Source organism: Bos mutus, chromosome 1 (assembly GCF_027580195.1).
Source record: "Bos mutus isolate GX-2022 chromosome 1, NWIPB_WYAK_1.1, whole genome shotgun sequence".
In the NCBI taxonomy this organism is placed as follows: Eukaryota; Metazoa; Chordata; class Mammalia; order Artiodactyla; family Bovidae; genus Bos; species Bos mutus.
In genome coordinates, this window is record NC_091617.1 from 88921389 (window position 1) to 88942068 (window position 20680).

General features: G+C 37.9%; 1 protein-coding gene across 3 annotated transcripts in view; it reads left to right on the forward strand.

Moving 5' to 3' along the window:
• Positions 1 to 20680, forward strand: part of TBL1XR1 (TBL1X/Y related 1) — a 181073-nt gene that overhangs the window by 68745 nt on the left and 91648 nt on the right. The gene's annotated exons all lie outside the window — the stretch shown is intronic.

Sequence of the window (20680 nt, forward strand, 5' to 3'; positions counted from 1 at the left end):
TGCAATGCGGGAGACCTGGGTTCGATCCCTGGGTAGGGAAGATCCCCTGGAGAAGGAAATGGTAACCCACTCCAGTATTCTTGCCTGGAAAATCCCATGGAGGGAGGAGCCTGTTGGGCTACAGGACTGAGTGACTTCACTTTCACTTTTCTGTCTTTGACTTGTTGTTTAAATTGGGGTAGATCACTTCATCTGTCTGGGCTGTATTTTCCAGCACTGTAAAATGACTTGTATATCAGTGTTCTTCCGAGAGGAGGAACATCACTGATAGGTAGGAATATTAAGGAAGGACTTTGAGCAGGAAGGAATAGAGCTGGATCTTGAAAAATGGATAGGCTCTGGATGGGACAAGAAGGAAAGTGGAAGCTGTTAGAATAAGCATACTAAATTAAAGAGGGCACCATTGAGAATAAACCTACTCTATCACAGAATAAGAAGGGATGCATGTTGGAAAGCAGTGAGAAACTGAGGTTGTCTGGTCTAGGCCCTGTAAGTAGGATGTTGGCATTTAGAGTTGTGGAGTAGGAAAATGGCCCTCTCAGTTATTTGAATGAAGTTTGGTGAGATATGTATTGGAATATAACTAGATTCACCTTATGCCGCATTTTGGAATGATGGTTTGTGGATTGTTTGCTTAGGGAGCCTAGGGTCTTTTTGTTGTAGAGGAGAGTCCTCAATCCTCTCCTTCCAGAAATTTGGTGTTAGAAATACCAAGACTTAATGGAAGGAAAGGGCAAGGACAAAACACTGCAAATAAAATGACCTGGAAGAAAATGCGAGAGGTTGAAATACAGGCCCAAGGAGATTTTTGGAATGTTTGTGCATGTCAGTTGATTTTGGAGCTTCTGTTGATGCTGCAGGAACAATAAATGGTTTTGGAAGTAAACTAAAATAATCCTCAAAGTTGGTAGCCAGTGCTGTCGCCTGAACTGAGAGGTAAACCAGCAGCACATCACGACGACGCAGTGCGTGAGATTGTCTATTTAGAGCAGATTTCAACAGTCCCGTCCTGTGGCAGGAGAAATGGTATACAAATAATTGTTCTTTGTAGATCTCTCTGCCTCAGGATTGATAACCTTTCACCCTCCACTCATTTCTGTTTATTTACCTACCTATAAATAAAATCAATGGGAGTCTTAATTATGTGTGAATCCAGTCATTCATTGGGAATAGAAGAGCCATGGGACCGTATTTGACCACAAGTTGTTGAAACAAATTCCAGGAACAAACTTAATTGGGCTGAGTGGGAATATTCTTGATCCATAAAACTGCTGTGGTTTCTTTATTTCAAAATCTGACTATCCAGGTTTTTCTGAGCTAATGATTTCAGTAAATCCTGTTTTCTGGAGTTTCTTTCTTGTATTTGCAGTCAGTGAACCTGAATGGTTACAGTGCTAAAACTAAGTATTTACTCTTGTTTTTAGAAACTGAGACAAGACAGTCCCCATATATTATAACGTACTCATAATTATTTGTTCTCTTCTTTTACTAAAATATAAACTTAAGGGAATTTTCTTTACTGCTCTGTTTTTATCATTGGAAATGATCCTGGCTTACAGTAGGCACTCAACTCATGGTAATCAAATGAGTAAAGAAATTCGGTATTTCACAGCATAATGCATAATTAATCCCAGTAATAATTAATTATGAATTAAGCCCAATAAAAAGAGAAATCACAAATGGATTCTTCTAAAATTTCCCTAAAGTCTTTCTACTTACTCTGTTTCTCCTTCCCCCTTTGATTATGGGCTTTGCTTTGATCAGTGAAAGGGGAATATGACAAGTCATATTTTGATTTTGTCTAGCAGTCTGTTCATGACTTTGGAAAAAGATTCCATGACCAGGTTTTTAGGTTTAATTGGAAAGGACATTTAATTTCCTTTAATAAAAACCATCAAATTTATAAGTTATTCTGTACTAGCAGTTAAATTTTAAAACATTGGTAAATACTTAAAAATTTTCTACATAAAATTTATATTAAATCTTATTAAATTATCAAATTACCAGTGATGGGGGTGTACAAAAGACATGTGTATAGTTAATATTTGTTATTTACATGACGGGAATTTAATTTTCTGGCTTTGGATGACTTAGAAAATCAGAAATTTCAGTGCTTTAAAAAAAAAACCTTGGAAGTAAGAATTCATGGGGCTTCCCAGGTGGCTCAGTGGTGGAATCTGCTTGCCAGGTAGGAGATGGGGGTTTAATTCCTGGGTTGGGAAGATCCTCTGGAGAAGGAAATGACAATCTACTCCATTATTCTTGCCTGGGAAATCACATGGGCAGAGGAGCCTGGCAGGCTACAGTCCATGGGGTCACACAGAGTTGGACACAACTGAGTGACACAGCAACGACAATGAGGAATGCATATAATAAAGTGAAAAAAAGGTGGGGGGACTTCTTTGGTATCCCTATCCTCAGAGACAACAATGTGAAGAACTTGTGTTTTGATTCTTTTGATGGTTCCCATTATATATTTATGGGGAAATATTTTTCTTTTTTTTGTCTTTCTTTGTCTGTGAGCTTTGTATACCATTTATTGTCTTCAGCTTTTGAGTGAAATGTCCATGATAATGTCTTTGTGAAATATGTATTCTTTGAATTTATGCTTGGGAAGAGAAAATCATTGTAGATTGACATAAAGAAAACATGAGAAGGTAATGAATATGTGTCCATTTCAATTCTGACACTGTCTCCCTGGAGTTAGCATCATCTCACCAGTAAAAGGATCAGTCCAACAAGACTACCCCTATTTCAGATGCCAGACACAGGTCCTAGATTGTCGCTTCTGACCAACTGGCTATAAATTGGGGTTCCTGTGACTTGATAATTTGGGCTGGGTAATTTGCTAGAATGGCTCATAGAACTTAGGGAATCACTTATTTATGTTTACCAGTTTATTGTAAAAGGAAGGGTTTAGCAGAGGATACAGATGAACAGACACATGGAAGAGATGCATGAGGCAGAGTCTGGGGAAGAGGTGCAGAGCCGCGCTTGCTAGTGCATTCATGCATCAGTGAGCCAGCAGGCTCTCTGAATCCCATCCTTTTGAGTCTTAGATGGAGGCTTCATCATGCAGCATGGTCAGACCTTAGCCCAGTCACCACTCTCTCTCTCTGCTGGAGGAAGACAATGGTGGAGTTCTTTTTTGTGACCAGCTCCATCCTGAAGTTGTCTAGTAGCTCACCGAGAGTTTCCTCATTACAACTAAAGTCATTTCTATCATCCAGCAAATTCCAAGGAATTTAAGACCTCTGTGAAAAACCAAGATCTAGCATCAAATATTAGAACAAAAAACATTCCCAGTGTTAGTACCATTAGGAAGTTACAAGGATTTTAAGAGCTCTGTGCCAGGAATTGGACACAGAGTATGTATGTGTGTATGTGTGTGTGTATATTATTTCTCGGTATCAGATGGATCAAATTAGCAGTAAGGTTATTCTAGGTATACTCTGAACAAAAGTTTGGTATTTCTCTGTGTTCTCCTTGTATACGTAATGTCAGTGTAGGAATACATATCTGGGTAGAATTGAACTTCAAGGAGATCCATGATCTGCCAAGTCATCCTCCATTCAGAGATTTCTGTGGGGACTTAAAGTTTGAAGCAGTTCTAGAAGTTTATTTTTGCATGTGTTCAGTTCAGTCGCTCAGTTGTGTCCGACTCTTTGCGACCCCATGAATCGCAGCACGCCAGGCCTCCCTGTCCATCACCAGCTCCCGGAGTTCACCCAGACTCACGTCCATCGAGTCAGTGATGCCATCCAGCCATCTCATCCTCTGTCTTCCCCTTCTCCTCCTGCCCCCAATCCCTCCCAGCATCAGAGTGTTTTCCAATGAGTCAACTCTTCGCATGAGGTGGCCAAAGTACTGGAGTTTCAGCTTTAGCATCATTCCTTCCAAAGAAATCCCAGGGCTGATCTTCAGAATGGACTGGTTGGATCTCCTTGCAGTCCAAGGGACTCTCAAGAGTCTTCTCCAGCACCACAGTTCAAAGCATCAATTCTTCAGCACTCAGCCTTCTTCACAGTCCAACTCTCACATCCCTACATGACCACAGGAAAAACCATAGCCTTGACTAGACGGACCTTTGTTGGCAAAGTAATGTCTCTGCTTTTGAATATGCCATCTAGGTTGGACATAACTTTCCTTCCAAGGAGTAAGCGTCTTTTAATTTCATGGCTACAGTCACCATCTGCAGTGATTTTGGAGCCCCAAAAAATAAAGTCTGACACTGTTTCCACTGTTTCCCCATCTATTTCCCATGAAGTGATGGGACCGGATGCCATGATCTTCGTTTTCTGAATGTTGAGCTTTAAGCCAACTTTTTCACTCTCCTCTTTCACTTTCATCAAGAGGCTTTTTAGTTCCTCTTCACTTTCTGCCATAAGGGTGGTGTCATCTGCATATATGAGGTTATTGATATTTCTCCTGGCAGTCTTGATTCCAGCTTGTGCTTCTTCCAGTCCAGCGTTTCTCATGATGTACTCTGCATATAAGTTAAATAAGCAGGGTGACAATATACAGCCTTGATGTACTCCTTTTCCTATTTGGAACCAGTCTGTTGTTCCATGTCAAGTTCTAACTGTTGCTTCCTGACCTGCATACAGATTTCTCAAGTGGCAGGTCAGGTGGTCTGGTATTCCCATCTCATTTCCCGCACGTGTAGTATGGTTTTAACTAGGTTGTTCTTTCACCCTTTACAATGTAAAATCTGTGGTCCTTAAAATAGGCTCTGAATAAATGAATGAATGTTCAAGGACATTTGAGAGTTTGAAGAGATAAGTGATTTTGAAAGAATAGATGCTTTACATTGACTTAGAATGGAAAAAGTTTCTTAGTATGTGGCTCACGACAGTCATAGCTTGAGCATTTGGTGTGTCCTGAATTTCTGTCCAGGAACAATGGATTAAAAAAGTGAGGAAAAGAAAAAAAGTCAATTTATATATTGTTAGGAAATGTATAAAAGGCCATTGACCCTAGACTTTATACAAAAGTTTATTTTATTGATGTTGATTGACGAGGTTGTGTTAATTTCTGTTGTATAGCAAAGTAGACTTTGTTTTTTTTCTGTTTACTGCTTACCCTGCATGGTAGAAAAAAGCAAACTGACGGGGTCAGAATGTTCACTGGTTCTTGGCTGACATTCGCCTCATGCTGCTGATCCTGTTCTGCTCTCCAGTGCTGCTTTTCTGCCCTTTGAACGAAATAGCCCGTTTTCCTTTGTTTCTTCCAGTCACTGACACAGAAGTCAAGCAGAATTGACTAAAACTCCAAGTGGGATTTGCTGACTTCTTTCAAATTAGTAAAATTAGTCTTTTACTAGTGACACTGTTAGACTGAATCATACTGTTAACATCTTTATTACTATACCAGGGAAGATGCATATTAATAGCACTTATAGAGACATTAAATTGTCCATGGTAGCAGACATCAGGGAGAACTGAGAGCTTATGCTGCCTATAAGGAACTTTCTGGAATAGGAGACTACAATTTACATGTTTGTGATTTATTTTTGATGTTTGTAAAATATTTTGATGTTTTATCTAGAAAGAAAATGATTTAAAACTACACAGATATTCAGTAATCTATATGACATTCAAAAATAAAGGTAATACTTAAAGATACTGTCTCATTGTGAAGAAGGCTTAATTGAAGCTTTATTAAACTTACCCATTATTTGCCATCACTGAAAGTTGTGATTCCCAGGAGTTAAGTGTTGCTGTGTTACGTGGTAGTCTCATTGCTTCTCAGCTACTGGTTGGAAGCCAGGGAACAGGAATAAAAATGTTAGACTTATATTTTTTTAAAATATGGACATTTGATTAATCCAATACTGAATATAGATGATTGATTGTGAGGCTAATTAAAAATGGATATTATTTTGCAGCGGCCAAAGTCTTGACCCACTCCTACTTCCCTGTTGGATAACTTTCTTTTTTCTTTTATTTATATCTAATATTTATCCAAAAATGATATCCCATTTTCAAAATGCCAATGAACAGTACTGCTATTAATTACTTTTTATATCTCAGTTGCTATTAAATGCTTGTTATGCATTCTCTCCTTTAGTTCTCATAGCAGCACTTCTTTATAGTTTTACAGATGAGAAAACAGATTTAGAGAAATAAAATAACCAGCCTGATGTATCATCTCAGTAAGTGGTGGAGTCACATTATTGTCGCAGTTCTAGTTCTTTGTGTAGTTTCTTCTGCCTTAAATGCTTGAATTTGGTGACGAATGGGCAAAACTGAAATAGAAGGCAGTGTGACTATTTATTGAACGAATGCACTAATACAGTTGAATCATGGTAAAGAACTAGCGTGCCCCCCCGCTTAAGCAGTTGTGTGTTGTAAAGAAATGGCTTGGCGTGGGATTATTAGATGCATGTGGGAAGGAGTAGGGAGTTTGGTGTGGCTGGAAGAGAGCAAGGACATAAAATATTCAAATTATTTTGAGAGGGGAAAGCAAGAAATAAAAATGATATGTATCAGATAGTGATATGGTTTCATAGTGGCACAGATAAACCTAGAAGATTTGAAAATGCACAGACAGCTTCATTATAGTAAACACATAAGGCACATCTGTATTCTTTTGGATTTTATTTCTTCCAGTGTTAGAATGCCAGTAGAGCGAATTAGTCTACCTTCCTGTCTATCCTTCCAGGATTTTGGGGTTAGAAACTGATGATGAAAGGAGTCCCTGCCTGTTGTAAGTCTTCCAGTTTCTTTGATAAGTCTGTCCAGTTTATGTCTGTAGCACAATGAAGGGGAAAAAATAGCAAATCTTAGACCTTTCTCAGTGATTCACTTTCAGCTGTTGATAATTCTTTTTATGTAGTTCTCCTTTGTGTTACCAGTTCCTCTGATCTGGTCTGCAGTGATCAACAGGATCAAAATCAAACCATAGGTCCTAAAAAGCCAAACCTGGAAATGCCTTTTAAGAGCAGCCTTTATATTTTAAAATTTGCATCTTTATTTGTAACAGAGTGGTACTGTATTGAAATAGTTTTCAGTGGTTTACTACGGTGTTACAGTTCACTAGTGTGTTTGGGTAATACAGTATTTCAGAGCAAAGTGTGGTTGTTTAATAAGTGGCCATAGTTCTAATTTTTTACCTTTGAAACAAAAATTATACTTCCAGGATCCTTAATTTCACATATGGTTTGCATTAGACTAACATTTGTCTTCGTTCTTCATGAAATTGATTTTGTGAATGAGTGAATCACATGTCAGTGATGTTATTGTCATAGTTTTTGGTACCTGTGCAGGTGAAGTTTTTAATCACTAGCACTCCTTTGTGAGAAGGGTATATTTGATCGTATTTGTTATGCTTTGTTCTAGGGCATTTTTCAAGCTATGTATTGTCTGTTGAAAGGAGATAGGCATATCAAACAAGTATCCACAATGGTGGTAGAACTTCGGTGGGTGATCTAAAGTTTAGCTGGAGGATATACCTCATCCTAAGTCATGAGGATGTGGGAGGTTTGGGGAACTGAAAACACGTTTGTGAAATAACACCCTAGAGATAGAAAGTAATAGTGTTTGATGATTGAATAAGCTATAGGAGATGAGGGAGCAGAAGGAGCCATATTTCTTGCTTGAGTGACTGGAGGATAGAGCCATACTAGAGAATATGAGAAGAGGAACAAGTTTGGGGTGGGAGATGAATGATGTTTATATAGTGGCTCAGACTGTAAGGAGTCCACCTGTTGTAATGCAGGAAACCCAGGTTAGATCTCTGCGTTGGGAAGATCCCCCGGAGAAGGGAATGGCTATCCACTGCAGTACTCTTACCTGGAGAATTCCATGGACGGAGGAGCCTGACAGGCTACAGTCCCTTGGGTTACATAGAGTCGGACACGACTGAAGAGCTAACACTTTCACTTCTTTTTTGTAGTTAAGTTTGCAATGCTTTGGGGACATCTAGGAGAGAATGATGTCCAGTTGGCTTTAAGTAACTGAAAGTACTATTTTAAACAAATATAAAAAAAAAAATAGGAAAGAAGTTGCTTTCTTTTTTTATCCCATTGTCCCCAGTGAAAGGAATTCCATCAGAGTCATTGCCTCAGTGGAAAATGGCTGCTGCTTCAGGGCCATCCTGTTAAATAATACAGCAGAAGGAAATGCTGCATCTGTTGTTTGTTTTCAGGAGAGCGGTGCTTCCCTAGCCTCCTCCCTTGCCTTGATGGCTGCCCTCCCCAACCCCTGTTTTTTTTACATGGCATTTGAAGAACTAGTTAGTTGTACAGAATACTCTAGGTCAAAAGTATTTGGAAAATTGGGTAGGTGTGGCTGGCAAAAAAGTTGTATTTATTCGTGAGTGTACTTATACTGTCTCCTGGTGGGGGTACCATATTGTATTGATTCCATCCTACCTATGGCAGTAAGAGTATGGATATAGATTTCTTCCCCTTAAGTAAAGTGATACTCTCATTACAAATTCTTTGTTATGTTGGAATAAGAAAACTCTTTGGAAGCAAAGGCTTTGAAAAAGGACTTGAGAGATCTAGAGAGGAAGTTGATAAGAGACCCAGCACCTGATGTTCCTTATTCTTCCTCTTATTAGTGTTGTTCTTGGTCTAATAATTCCTTTGAGCCCCAGTTAGCTTGTTTCTTAAACAGAGATAGTAATACCTACTGTACAAGCTTGTTTTGAGATTTAAATGATACTGAGTACGCAAGCAATGCAGAATTTAGTATTTATTTTGTTACTTCTAGTAAATACTGAACCTCTGGACCTCAAGTTTGTGAACTACATTGCTTTGCTTTAACCTTCATATCCTCAAAACAAGCATTCTGTGCTATTAATAAGATATTTTTTAATTTAAAATTTTAAATTAAAAAATAAATTGGGAGGCTGCATCTCGTGGGCAGCTTATGGAATCTTAGTTCCCTGTCTGGGCCCATGGCAGTGAAAGTGCTGAGTCGTAACCACTGGACTGCCAGGGAATTCCCTAGATATTTTTTTAGCTTGTTAGTTAGTTTTAATATCTGTGTTGCCTTTATTTCTTAGAACTCAGAAGGTATTTCCTTCTTTCCTTTGAGAGTCTGTATTTCAGTGAGCCTAGTTTATTTTTTTTAAGACTCAAGACAATTTCACAGTTCAACCCAGTCATTACTTGTATAGAAGGTGAATTAGTCCCATAGAAGTTTAAGTTACAGGCCCAAGACCATTGATATCCTAGAGGCAGAGTAGGGATAAGGACCCAAGTGTGTTGTGAGGAAAAGGTTCACCAAACCTTTCTCTTTCTGTGGATAAATGACCTTGGTTTAATTTTCAGCTCTGTTTCATGTGGCACATAAAGGCAGAATGTCAACGGTATTACCAGTGTGGGGTCTGGCAAAATGGTCCCTGATTTGTGAGTTGCATCTGGAGTGGGAGTGACTACCTGGTAGGGGAAAGTGGTACATTCTTCTGACTGAGTATGCCCCTTGATGGGTTGGGTCCCCTGGAAGCTATACCCATGAGACCCTTAAAATAAGAGGATGTTGGTTCCAGCTTAAGGTTTCCAAGCCAGGGTGGCTTCCACAGCCTCCTGTGAGTCTTGTACCCTTGTACCTGAGCAGTCATGTGGTGGTGGTTAGGAGGAAGTGCAAAGACAGCAGCTCCTGGAGTGCATGTTCTGCTGACACATCTGGCCTGCTGCTACCCTGATGGGCTTTCCGGTCCTGTAGCCTTTGAGTGAACAGGTTACAGCTGTGGTCTGCTTAGGTCTTATGATTTCCTCTTGTCTGAATCATCAGGGTAGTTCTTTTCATCTGATTGGTTAGCCTTGACTTGAGATCAAAAGGCCGTAGAACAATCACACACAACAGATTTTCATCCTCTTTGGTTTTCCTCAAAATATTCTTTAAACAATTTCTGGCTTATTTCCCGTCTTCTGAGGAAGAGGTGAGATTTTGTTGCCATAGTCTGACCTCCACAAATCTTGCCACGACTACCACCCCCATCCTTGAGATCTAGAATTATGTTTTAGAAATGACAGTAGGTACAAGTTATAGAGATAACTCTGATTTTTTCCAGGATTTTATAGCTGAGTTTATTGTTGCACTAATAAAGAATATGGAACACGGTGGGAGGAAGGCTAACAAGACCAGAGACCCTTAGTCATTTCAGTACATGTTGGTCTATATCCATAGTTGTGTTTAGTTCTTTTTAACTAAAATATTTTAAGGTGATGAGGGGTAGTTAAGTGTGTGTAGTGCTAGGCACAATATAAGCATTTGGTGGATATTAAAAGATTGAGTCTATTATCTAAACTGTAGTAGGATTTAAGTGATCAGGCATTCCATTTCAGTGGCCTTTTTTCGTTTTTTAGTATCCGGCGTCTTGAGAAAGTTTGAAGTTCTTTGATATTAACTTTGTAAGAATGCTTGTATGAAAAACAGTTTGAATGAACAGACTCTGGGCAACAATTATGACGTTTCTCTTTTGCATTTGATGACTTCTGTGATGGCTTTCATAATATTATATGTAATGCTAAGTATTTATGTAAACCTGTCATTTGTGACACCTAGTATCTATCCTAGGAATTAGAGCTTCATAATACATAGTAAATGTAGGTAAGAACAGATATTTCAGACAGAGAAAAAAATTAGAGTAATTGAAACATGAAGGTCACTTATAGTTTGTGGATATGAGGTTCTCTTTCTAACACTAAGCTGACAACATCAAGATAAGATGCATCTTCATATGTGATTTTCCGAATACAGAGTAGCTTCCTGAGTACCTCACCGGCTCTCAATTGAAATACAAGCCGGTTCTGGCCGGCCTACTTCTGCTGCATTGTGGACGTCAGCGCCTCCCTTCCCTGTGAAAAGTCCTGATTTTTCTTACCCTACTTGCATTTTTTTCAGTTTCCTTTAAAAAAAAAAATTTTTTGTTGTTGTTTGCTTGCTTTTTAATTTTTTTTATTTGCTGCACCACGGCATGCAAGATCTTAGTTCCCCAACTGAGGATTGGACGTGTTCCCCCTGAAGTGGGAGGGCAGATTTCTAACCCTTGGACCACCAAGGAATTCCCTTTTTCATTTTTTGTAGCATTTATCACCTTTTACATAACACTTGATTTTAAATTCTGCTGGAATTTGAACTTTGTGAGGGCAAGGATTTTTGTTTACTGACGTACGTTAGTGAGTTTTGTTCCACTATTGGTCAAAGGCTAACTTTTAACATAAACAATATGTAGTAGAGAGATTAATAAAACTTTTCTTCCCCTTCTTTCTCCCGCCCCCTCTTCATTTTTTCACAGTTCTGTTGTCTATTGCAGGATACATCTCATCTTAACAACCAATTAAAAGCAAGCAAACAAACAAACAAAAAAACCCCAGAAAGCAAACTACCATTTAACTTGGGTTCAGGGATGAACATGGACTTTAAATTGCACTGCATCCTGGTCTCCTGAAGGAGCATCAGGCTTTCATCTTAATTTGCATTTTCTTGGGTGATTAATGTTTCACTGATGGAGAGAGTACATTTATTGCCTTCAGATCCTTTGCTGTTGATGGAGGTTTTAGTTGCTTTGATATTAGAGAAGTGGGAGAAGATAAGAAAATTGATGCTTGTTTTAAATATTATTCTGTTTGTGGATAGTTTTATGAACTTGTTTTTCAAAAGATAATTGCAGTTTACTTTTTTCCCCCCAGATTTATATGTGAATTATGATTTAAAATTGTTAGAAAATGTGAAAACATCCTTTGCAGTAACTGTTTAATTCACATTATAGAAGTGATTTTTGGTGTTCAGTTGTCACTAACCATGTTAGAAAACTAAAATACAATATCATTTTCTCTTAATTAAAAATATGCAAAATAACTCTCATTTCTTCTCACCCACTACTTGGTGAACATGAGCTAGTATTGGTGAAACTTATGATCAAGATGTTTTCTTGATCCATTGGCTCTGGCCAAGAGAGTTCATTTCCAGGACCATTTTGCTATTTCTATGCCTTCATTGTTCCTTCTTGTTTGACTTTTTTTTTTTTTTTAATACTTCCCATTGCTATTTTTATAATCTCATGGTAAGTCATAAAAGTCAACAGTTTTTTTTTTTTTTTTTTAACTTAGAACCTAAGTTTTTAATCTTTGAATACGAGACTGTTCTTGCTCAGCATTCAAATGATATTTTGATGAATTTGTGGGGGAGAAAGTGGTGTCCCTCTCCTATTCCTCTGCCATCTTAGGACTGCCCCTCTAGACTGTTCTTAACTGTAAATACTAACTATTCTTTTGAACTCTATAAGCAGTTTACAAGTAGCTGATATTTATTAGTATTATTTCTGTGTGAAACATAAACATCTTTAAGGGTTTAATAGGATTAATTGTTTTTAAATCATAGTGTTACTTTTTTCCCTTATAGTAACCCAAGCTCTGTGTTCATACTTGGTGTAAAGCTATCCATCTCTGCAGAGTGTAGCCTTATAGAATAACCCCATTCTGCAGATGAGGACACTGAAGATTTGCTCATGATTGTTTGGGTATGATGTGAAAGACTTGTGTTTTTAAGGAACAAGAGTAGAAATCTTGTGTTCTTTCCTTTCTGCCTCCACTGCCTTTTAGGTCTGAAGATGTCAGAGAAATACTGGAGTTTTAGTACTCTTCCTTTCTAATTGAACTTAATTACTATGTATAGTTGCATATAAGATAGGTTTGAATGCCTTGGAAAATTTCCTTCCTATAGAATGGTTACATAATTTTAGTGGAGAATACTTGAATAATTTATTTTTGCTTGGTCTGTTACTTTTTTGATTACAAAGTGTTTTAAAAATTTTGTTTAACCTACAAGTGTTATGCTCTGTCCTCAATTGGTAGAGGTTTGGCTGGTGTTGGGCATTATTACTTCAGGGCCCCAAAGTGTTGCCTGTAGCCTTTTTTTGTTGTTGTATATTTTGAGTAAAGTTTTAGTGTAAACAAATACAGTCATTCATTTCTGTATTGTCTGTGGCAGCCTTGCACTGTAGTAGGAGTTGAGTGGTTGTGATAGAGACTACGTGGCCTGCAAAACCAAAAATACTTACTTTCTGGCCATAGTGTCAGCCTCTATACCATTGCATGACAACAATTGCAAAGTCAAATGGAGCCCTGTATTCTTGTAGTCTCCACTGGTGCTCTATTGTAATTTGGGTGGTGGGTAGGGAGAGGAGAAATATTTTGTATTGAACTAAATATATTGAATTACAAAAGAAAGGTGGTCTTCTTTCTTTTCATGATCCTTCCATTGAGAGTGAAATGAGTATGGAAGAGTATGTCTTTGTGTCCCTCTTCCTATGTCTGTGTGTCCAGAGTGGAATAGGCAGATACACAGTGTGTTTGCTGGTTTAAATGTTTTAAGTTTGGTGAAGTTGAAAGCAGTTTGGCAAACCAACATCAGATGAGAATTAGGCATTTTTTGGAATTATGAATATGTAATTTATAATATTCAAGAGTTGGACACAACTTAGCGACTGACTAAACCACCACCAATTTATAATATACTGAGAATGAATTTTGTTAAAAAGACAGGACAACCTTGAATTCTTAAAGAGGTGTATTTGTGACTGCCATTCTGATAGAAACATGGTAGTTGAATGAGCAATCTGTTTTAGCTTACTGAAGACAAAACATTTGTTGGTCCTGTCTAGATTGTACCAATTTTAAAAATACAAAGTCAAGCAATGAGTTCTGAAGCTTTTCCGTATGTGAGGAAATATTCTTAAGACACAAGAGTAACTCTTCTGAATCTTAGTGACAGAAATGTAGTATTTTAAATTTCTGAACCTAATATCTAATTACATGTAAATATATTTTTTCTTTTTGTGTCTAGAGTACTTCAGAATGACAATTTTCATTTTAGTAATTATCTGCTGGTATGTTCTTAATTTTTTAAAATGTTAAGCATTTTCCTTTCTATTACAAACTGGAAGTTAAAGACTTAGTTTTGGAGTGTGATTGAGAGGCTCTGCTTCACTGAATATTCATTATCACTCTGTGTGGTCACATTGGTCAAGGTAAATGTCATGTTCATGTGAACTTTCGTCCACGATTACTGTCTTTTGTGTGTGCATATATATAAAGCTCTTGTATCAGCTCACAGAAGACAAAGCTGGACTCTACAGCCTATAGCACACAGCACAGCAGAGTATGAATGGACAGTTGGTGTCTTGCACAGAAGTTCACAGCCAAGGGTAAAGTGGGTGCTGACATTCAGGCCACACTCAGCCAAGCCATTTCCCTGATATCGGGACTGTCGTCTTCTCAGAGGAAAGGCCTCCTTTTTACTTACATGTATTCTTTTAAATGATCTGAATTCTGTGCCAGGCACTCTTTAGCAGTTTGTAAATATTACGGTACTCAACTCTCATTACAGTTTATATTACAGGTGATGAGGACACTGAGGCACTGAGAGGTTAAGTACCTTGTCTTGGGTCGTCTGGCTGTAGTTTCAGAGCTGTGTGTTTCCATAGTTTAGGCTCTTCACCCTCGGTACTGTAATATGGCTTCTCTTTTTATCTCATTTGTCCTTCTGGAGTCTAATTTGTGCAAAGATGCCGCAGAGGTTATTGGTGGTCCTGATAGCATACTTGAAGGCTGAGTTGGAAGGAATTTAGCAGGACACGCTTAAAACACCTTATCATATTCCACTATAGTAATTTCCACGTCGAGTGATAATCCAGATTTTGTTTAAAAGGTATGAATGTACCTCTTTAAAGCAGTAATTCCTGTTTTGTGGTCTGTGTCTTTTTTCTCTCTGAGATGTCCTCATTATTATTGTCCTTGCTTTTCTAATTCATTTTTGGGGAGAAGAATTGAGTTTATCATTCATCTTTTGTTTCTTTTGTTAATCTTAAAATCAAATTAATAAAACTTCTACTCAATATGGTATGTTTCCCACTTTTGTTCTTAAAATGAGAGAAGGACTCATTTTGCAGTGCTAATATTATTGAAAGATGTGATCCCTCTGTGCCTGCCCCCTCCCCGCATAGATGAATAATTTGTCTAGTAAAGTTCCCCATCCTGCCCTTTCCTGCCACATAGTCCAGTGGTCCTCAGCGCCCATTGGAATCACCTGTAGGAGCTTTTAAATTCAACAGATGTGCAGATTCTATCCTAGACCAATTAAATCCAAGTGAAGGACCTTCTGTGTCCCAAGTTAGAATCTGAAAAGGTATTTTTGTGGACAGAGTTAATCCAAGACTCAACATCCCTGGCAGAGCTATTTCATTTCTGCTGGGAATGGATTGTTCAGCAGAATGATTTTTGTGTTGTCTAGCCTAATTACCTATTCAGATTCTTTGGCATCTTGAATCAAATATTCACCCCTTGGGAAGAGTAAGAAATCTAATAAGATCTAGGAATTATGTCAGTTTTTCTGACTCGTTCCGTGTCACACATCTGCTTGTGTGGTTTTAGGCAAATAGGGAAAGTTTAATTTTTTTTCAGTGTCATTATTTCTTAGATCCTTACGCTATTTTATTGTTTCCATTTACCTTTTACTTGTTTCTTCCCCTTAAACTATTTTTAAAAAAATGATTTAGCTGCTATCAGCTTTTTTAAAGAAAACAATGTCAAATCTGTCATATTTCTAAGGCAGCTTAAGTTACAGATGCACCATTAATCTAGTGACTTTTTTTTTTTTTAGGAAAATAAATTAGCTAACAGTTACATAATGTTGATGTACTCAGTTTTTAAAAAAGTAATGGGCAACAATACATTTTTGTATCACCTCTCTAGCATCAGAGCTTAAATTTGATTCTGAGCCTTTTCTCATATTCAGATTCTCTACTTTGAAAGTTAGTGGCCTGAAAGCTTTTGATGAGTGGATGTTAGTGCCTAAAAATAAACTTTACTTTTAATAACACTCGGAACTGCCCAAACCAAACTTTAATTTAAAAATCTCTGTGGCTTAGTATGAATCTATTGTTTTTATTGTCTTTAAATGGATTGCTTACTTCCTGACAGGCATATTTTGGGGCCCTTGAGTCTTTTTGTTTTCTGCCCATAGTGGGTTTTTTTTTTTTTTTTTTTAAATATAAATGTAATACAGAATTGAACCACATGTGATACTGCCAGTGAAACTAACCTAACTGAAGTTAATAGTTGAATGGCTAGACACCAGTGCATGTTTATATTTTGCTTTGCGTTTGTGTTCCTGCATATTTCTTATTTTTAGAAAATTTGGGATCATAATAAAATTCATTTCCCCTAAATCACTTAAATAACAAAGTGAAGTGGAAATCAGAGGCAGTGATGGGTACGTTGTGTTTGGCCTAACTGCTCTGCCTGTGGGCCTGATCTCAGGGTCAGTTTTCTTAAGATAATCCTCTATCACAGCTCCTTCCCCCTTTTCAGTAACTTCCTCTTCTGGCTGCCCAGCTTACATCTGTGTGTGGTTCCCTGAGAAATGAGAATAGGGTGAGGAGACTGAGGGACATAATGCTTTGCTTTGATGAATGTATAGTTATTTGAGATTGCAATGTTGAAGAAGGCAGCTAACAAAGTCATTTTGTGTGAAATGGATCAGTGTAATTGAGAAGATTAAGTTGAAACTCTTTGATTTACAAATATATTCCTTTCTTAAAAGTTCTAGTTGGAGGTAATCACCATTATTTATTGTGCTTTCAGTCTTGTGCTAAGCAGTTTAATTTGAACTTTATCTGTGACTTCTCTGTTGTCCAGAAGTTCATTTAACAAAAATCTTTCTAAGAAGATTGATTATGGTAGGATTGATAAAATTTTCTCTTAATTCTTGAGATAATTTCCCTGCAGTTCTCCAAATTTAAAAAATTCATTTGTAACTTTTATTTCTTAAAGATACCAGTTACTCATTCTTGCTTTTGTTACTAGTTACTGGTTTCTAGATTAGATTATGTCACTGCTATGAATTATAAGCAAAAAAAAATTTTTTTTTACTTTTTTTAGGGAGAAGTTTCATAATCCATTAGCTTTTAAAAGAGATTTATAAATCAAAGAAATTTGCCTCGAGAGATTGCAGGGTATTATGTTTGAAAATCAGTCAAAATACACTGTTATGCTGTTTTTTTATAGGATTTTTCATCTTAAAAAAAGCCTGATTATGTATGTCTGCTGAATTAGCAGTGTCTGTTTCTATACTGAAAGCTCATTCTAAGATTAATACTTCATTTATTTTAGGTAAAATGTTCTGAAATTTATAGATTCTAAAAGCACAGCTTTTTGTTTATAGATGAAATTAAAGCCTGCAAACATTTATTTTATCACAAGAAGTGAAGCACATGGGTTTAGTTTATGTAGTACACTAAGTAGTTCATAGAGTCACAGATTTTATGATGTGGCTTATCATAGTTTTTTTATTTTAATGGCAAAAGATCAACCTTTATTGGCTTGGAAGTGATACTAAAATTATTGGTATAGCCAGGCTCTCCTAAGTATTAAAAACAAAGCAAAACTACCTGTTGAATTCTTCCTTGCTATTGTGATTTGTGTTGTAATTCAGTTCTACTGTGTTTTATTGTCAAATATGTTTGTACCTATTCCTGCACATAAGAGATACTATGTAACTTTATCATCATGTGTATCCCACAAACTGTATGCTCAAGGCATTGTTCTTAGCTCTGTGGTGGGATAGCAAGATGAGCAGATCAGTCCCTGGCCTGGGGAAGCCTGATAGGGGAGGCATGGGGAGAGCATGAGGCAATTCAGAGTTGTGGTAAGGGAGACACGCACTTCTCTCAAGTAGTAAGTGAGTAATCAAGGGAGGAAGCTGATTTGGGCTGAAACTTGAAAGAAGAGATGGGCTAGGTTTGTGGGCAAAACCACAGTAGAAGGACATTTCTGCCAAAGTAATGGGCAGTGTCATGGCAGCCAAAGAGTACTGAGAGCAGGGAGGGTGATCTGCTGCAGCAAGAGTAGAGGAGGTTGAGCAAGTGAGATTATAAAGGCAGGTGTTTAGGATACATAATGGTTTTGGGTTTTTTGGCCAGTTGAATTGCTTTAGTACAGGTGGTTTTAATATATATTTATCCTATTGGATTATCTTAAGTCACCTTTGTTGTTGTTGTTCAGTTCCTCAGTCATGTCCAACTCTTTTTTCAGCCGCATGGACTGCAGCACACTAGGCTTCCCTGTCTGTCACTGTCTCCTGGAGTTTGCTCAAACTCATGTCTGTTGAGTCGATGATGGCATTTAACCATCTCATCCTCTGTCATCCCCTTCTCCTCCTGCCTTCAATCTTTCCCAGCATCGGGTTCTTTTCCAGTGAGGTGGCTCTTGACAGCAGATGGCCAAAGTTTTGGAGCTTCAGGTTCGAGCATCAGTCCTTGCAATGAATATTCAGTGTTGATTTCCCTCAGGATTGACTGGGTTTATCTCCAAGGGACTCTGAAGAGTCTTGGTCAGCACCACAATTTGAAAGCATCAGTGAAAAGATGCTTGCTGCTCAGAAGGAAAGCTATGACAAACCTAGACACCGTATTAAAAAGCAGAGACATCACTTTGCCGACAAAGGTCCATCTAGCCAAACTATGTAGTCATGTACAGATGTGAGAGTTGGACCATAAAGAAGACTGAACACTGGAGAACTGATGCTTTCAAAATGAATCGACCAGGAAAATATTAATGCAGAAACCAAAATATAGCCCTATGTATAATTTTTAAAAGTTTCTGGAAATTCCCTGGTGGTCCAGTGGTTAGGACTCTGTGGCTTCCCCTGCAAGGGGCATAGGTTGGACCCCTGGTTGTTAATACACCATTTTCCGTAGATTTATTTACCCTTCAACTCCTAGAATCAGATATTTAACCCCTTCAGTATTAAATCACTCTTGTGGGCTTTTCCCATGAGGAGCTGTCACCTGATAAAAGCTAAATGAATGAATGAAGAAAAGAAGGGAAGAGAAAATATATTTAGAGAAAACTGAGATTAGAGACCTCTGTGAGAGTGATGACAGGACTCACAACAAAAAAATTAAGAGGAGAGAACCAGGGAGGGGGAAGTAAAGACTAGCAACAGGAATAATCTGATTTAGTATTTCCCAAAGGTACATGTGTGTAAGTTTGTGTGTGTTGGGTGTGTACACATCCTAGTAGTGAAAGCTCTCCATTGAAGTACAGTGTTTAGTTACTCCATATATGCTCATTTTAGATTTTAAAAATTAAATGTTTTTAATATTTGATACTGCGGTTCAACTTGGCTGTGGTATCAGAGAGTCATGTATAACGTATGGTCCATAATGGTGTTCAAAGGGTTGGAGTTCTGCAGAGCGACAGTGGCACGCCCATTCACTCATTCTATTTCTGAAAATTGCCATGTATTGGGGCTTATTACTATAAGTTTACTAGTATTTGATTATGTAGATTTGTGGATTATATTATTCAGTTTTAACCAAACCCCATAAAATAGACTAATAATGTGAAGATTCCTACAAAGAAACAGAATATCAGAAACATGAACAAGAATAGGAAACAAGAAAATGGTAGGGCAGGTACTTAAACAGTTAGAATAAGCTTTCCACCTTCCCTGATCTAATCATTTTAGAAGGTGGATGAAAAAATTAGAGATTCTCAAGAAACGCATTTGACATATAGTGTGATTTCACTGTTGGTACTGATGAACCTTACTGTTAAGGATCTAGAATGTTGTATGAAGTTCAGTAGCATATATTAGTTATTTATAAATAACTAGAATGGAGAAGGCGATGGCACCCCACTCCAGTACTCTTGCCTGGAAAATCCCATGGACGGAGGAGCCTGGTAGGCTGCAGTCCACGGGGTCACGAAGAGTCGGACACGACTGAGTGACTTCACTTTCACTTTTCACTTTCATGCATTGGAGAAGGAAATGGCAACCCACTCCAGTGTTCTTGCCTGGAGAATCCCAGGGATGGGGGAGCCTGGTTGGCTGCCGTCTATGGGGTCACACACAGTCGGACACGACTGAAGTGACTTAGCAGCGGCAGCAGAATGAATGTATGCCAGTCTACATAGGTTAGAGCTCAAAAATTCACGAAAACTTGTATGGTAAAATAATTGATGTCCATAATAAATGACACTGAGGTAGACAGAACCTAGCAGTAATCTAGTTTTTGTTTGGATTCAATCATGATGTCTATAGAACATTTTCCCCAATAGGTGTTAGTAAAGATCTACTGAGTAGCTCAGTGTTTTGTGCCAGAAAGCCTTGAGGCTCACTTACCTGTCTTGAAGCACAAGAAGCCGGTGAAATATCATATGTTGATATAACCGTTTATAATTTCACTTATAAATGTGTGGTGTGTTTAATAAATATTATTTTAATTCCTAGATATTCTTACAGCTCAGCTACGTGAAAAATTGTATAATAGCACTGAAGTTATTTAGTGTGGCCTTGGTAATCAGCAGAATGAGGGTTTCAGTCAATTGAAGATAAAATCAGAGAGGAGCACATTTCAAGGGATTGCATTTTTTCTGCATATATTTGGTGTATTTGCCAGGTTATCTTTTTAGTGTTACTGGCTTAACACTTTTTGGTGTATGAAGAAAATCTCTTGCATGCCTTCGTGTGGCATCAGCTTGTACTCTTATAGAAAGGTGCACTCTGCTTGCCCATGGTGGGAGCTGCACTGGTCAGTGTCTCACCCGAAAGCTGCCACTCTGAAAGGGTGTGTGAAAAACCACTGTGTACTTGCAGACAATGGACTTGAAAAATAATGTGCTGTGCCCCAGCAATTGAGAAGACTGGGTAAACTCTGTAGA